Here is a 3380-nt window from a genome sequence, read left to right as displayed (position 1 = left end):
AACACATGCACAATCAGGCTGGGGCCCCTGCTTCTTCCTGAGTTTCTCCAGCCTGACTCTCCCACCTCTGCTGCCTCACTGCATGGGTGGAGAGAACTGGAGTTTTCTCCATGTTCCCTGACTCATTGAGAGTAAGAAGTGTAGCTCTGCTAATTCCTTGGTTGGAGCTCAGGCTCTCATTTTCTCTTCTCATTCCACCTCACTGCGGCATCCACACCACCCACTTGGCTTGCATCTTCCACATGGGCCAGGGGCTCAGCACCTGCTACAACATGTTCTGGGTTCCCCAGACCCTACAGCATGCAGCCCTGACTTTCAGGGCATGATTCTGTACTCTGCTATCTCTCTCCAATATCTCTTGGGCAGTGACTCCACCTTCATGACAGCACTCTTCCCCCAGGAGGAGACTATATCAGAGTCCTCATTTCTCCTTGTATGCTCTCCTTATTTCCTGCTTTAGGATCTGAAGTAAACCTGGGTGAACTTGAATTCATCCCCTTTCTTGAAACATTGGCACTTACTGATTTCACTGTGTTATAATCTGCATGCCACAGTATCCAGGGTGAACTGCATTGATGTCTGCAACTTACTTTGAAATGCAAAAAAAAAAAAAATTGTGTTTGACTGAGGGAGACAGGGGTGGAGTGACTGCCACATGTGATAAAGCCCAGATGAGGAGATGTTAATTTTGCTGTCTAGGTGGTTGGTGTATATATGGTCTTAAAATATTTCTTTCAACTATTGTGAATATATAAAATGTTTCATAACAAAATTTTTAGTGATATGTGATATTTATTAAAATATTTCAGCACATTCACATCATAAATAATAAAATGAGAAAACATACAACATCACTGATTTAAGGTAACATTTTGGCAAATACCCTTTCAGACTGTGTATATATATCTAAGTGTAAATAATTACTTGATACATAAAGAAAATGCAACATCAAATGCTATATTGTAGCACACATAGTTCAGAGTCATGTATCATGGGACTGTTTGGTAGAACCTGTGAAATTCTTCCTGACAGTCTATTCTTATACCATGCCTTGAGAGTCAAGTGCTCAATTAATATCAAGGAAGGCTTTTTGGACATGAAGGTCAATGTCCCACAAATGCACAGGCACTATTTCTCTGTTGTCTTATGTTATTGACTGAATGTTTATGTTTCCCCAAAATTCATATGTTGGAATCCTGACCCCCGATGTGATGCTGTTAGTAGGTGGGGCTTTCAGGAGTCATGGGGTGGAGCTCTCATGAATGACATTAGTCCCCTTATGAAATGGACCTTAGAGAACTCCCTTGGCATGTTTGCCATGTGAGGACACAGTCAGAGATTGGTTGTCTATGAACCAAGGAACAGGCGCTCCCCAGATGTCGAATCTGCTGGCACATTGATCTTGTACTTCCCAGCCTACAGAGCTGTGAGATAGAAACATATGTTCTTTACCCAGTCTATGGTATTTTGTTATAGCAGCCAAACTGCTAAGACACCCTCTACCTCTTAGTGCCCTTATAGACTAAACAGCTTCCATCATGACCTTTGCAACAGTCACATATGCCAGCATTTGGTCAATAACTGCCAACTTTCCTAATTTTTGCCTCCACTATCAGTTTATGACCAAACACAGAAAGTAAATCTGACCAATCACATAGAAATTAATGCTTCTAGTTAGCCAGCTTATAGCATCTTCATGCCAACCACCTGCAATCAGGGCATATGTTTTTTCACCATAAATCTCTCAGACGTTCCCGACTGCCTCTGAATCTCTGGCAAATGCAAGTGATGGTGTCTGACTTCCTTACTATAGCAAGCTCAAAATAAACACCTTTTGCTTATTCTCATTTGGGTTGTCTTCATTCACTTTCACAGTTTTTCTGGAGGTTGTGACAAGACATGGTCTATGTTGCCCATTGCCATGGACCCCAGCCTTCAACCAGGTGCAGTATCCACAAAGGCTCCTTGTGCCTTGTGGCAAGTCTGCACCTGGGCTGAACTCTTTTCTCTTTGCTTTGAGCTCTTTCACTTTTTATTCTCAGTTTGGACCTTGGTTTTTTATTGGTTGTCATCTGCTTACCATCCTTAATAGAACCAGGCCTTTTTTGCCTGTTTGTTTCTCTTCAGTCTTTTGTGGTACTGCTTTGTGTCATGCTATCGAGAAGTGCTATTTGTCATTAAAAAAAAAGGGGGGGGCAGCACATAGGCATAGGCCCAGAAGCCTGTTTTTCAAGACAATCTCACCGTACACTGAGTTTGAGGTTCTCACTGGACCTCTGTCCATGTGTACAAACTCTTCTGTGGGTCATCCCTGAAACTAAAAGAAGTTCTTCACTCTTGGCTTTTGTTCTTGTCATTCTTTGAAATTGGCAGTGGTCCAGGCAGAAGATTACAGTTTCTACTTGGGGCAGAGTACTGACTGTGACTTTAGGTTTTCTTTATTCCCATTAGGTGTTAATCCATACGGTTGGGTGAAAAAATCTCTTTTGTAGTTTGGAGGCTCAAATCATGTAGCCACTGAAAAGATAAAGACATGCCTAGGGCGAGAGATGGGACTCTGGAATACTGCACCTCAGCATACATGCCCAAGGCCCAGCCTGTTGCTGACCATAATGCCCCTGCCACGGTCCCGCCCACTCAAGGAAGGACGTAAATCACTCTGTGTTCTCTGTGGATGGAAGAACAGAAAATATACCGTACAGGGCTCTCTCCTTTGTGTCTTTCCCGTAGAGGTTGTATTTGCTGGCAATGTAGTTGAGAATGGCTCTGGTCTGTACCAGCTTCATCCCGTCAATCTCAACTATTGGCACTTGCTGGAACATCAAACTCCCATCTTTAGAAAGAAGGAAAAAAAAGGAGAGTGAGATGTCTATGAATCCCAGTCTTTCAGCGTGAAGAAATGTTCGCGGAAATGACTAAATTTATAAAACAGAAAAGATATTATTGCCTGGTATAACCTCTCAAAGGAAATAGAATTTGTTTTTAGCTTCCTGTAGTCCTTCTTTTTCTTATTAATCTTCCTCTTGCCTTTTAACCTGTTATTTCATTTATGTTTTTATTCCTCATCCAGATACATAATAGGTCCCTTGTATTTTTTGTGTTGGTGTATCTTCATGGATATTTTAGGAAGAAGTTGGGAGAGGCTGCTGCAAGTCCACCAGTCAGACGCCATTTAACATGGGAATTTTTCAAAGTAAATCTCATGGTGTAAAGACATTAAACACAGTTCTGAGAGAAGTTTCTATGTAGGCCCTTTGTGTGCTCTTTAATACCCCCACTGGACAGTGTGCACAGGGTGGGTGCTGTGTTCCTCACCCTACTGCTGCTGCCCTGGCTCATGTCCCTCCTCACCCTCTGACCTGGACTTCCAACCAATTCAA

At 42.5% G+C, this 3380-nt stretch overlaps 1 pseudogene; it reads right to left on the bottom strand.

Moving 5' to 3' along the window:
- Window positions 1–3380, bottom strand: part of LOC105540631 — an 18328-nt pseudogene that overhangs the window by 1946 nt on the left and 13002 nt on the right.

The sequence above is a fragment of the Mandrillus leucophaeus genome, unplaced genomic scaffold (genome assembly GCF_000951045.1).
Source record: "Mandrillus leucophaeus isolate KB7577 unplaced genomic scaffold, Mleu.le_1.0 Scaffold223, whole genome shotgun sequence".
NCBI lineage: Eukaryota > Metazoa > Chordata > Mammalia > Primates > Cercopithecidae > Mandrillus > Mandrillus leucophaeus.
This window is presented reverse-complemented; position numbering and strand designations above follow the sequence as displayed.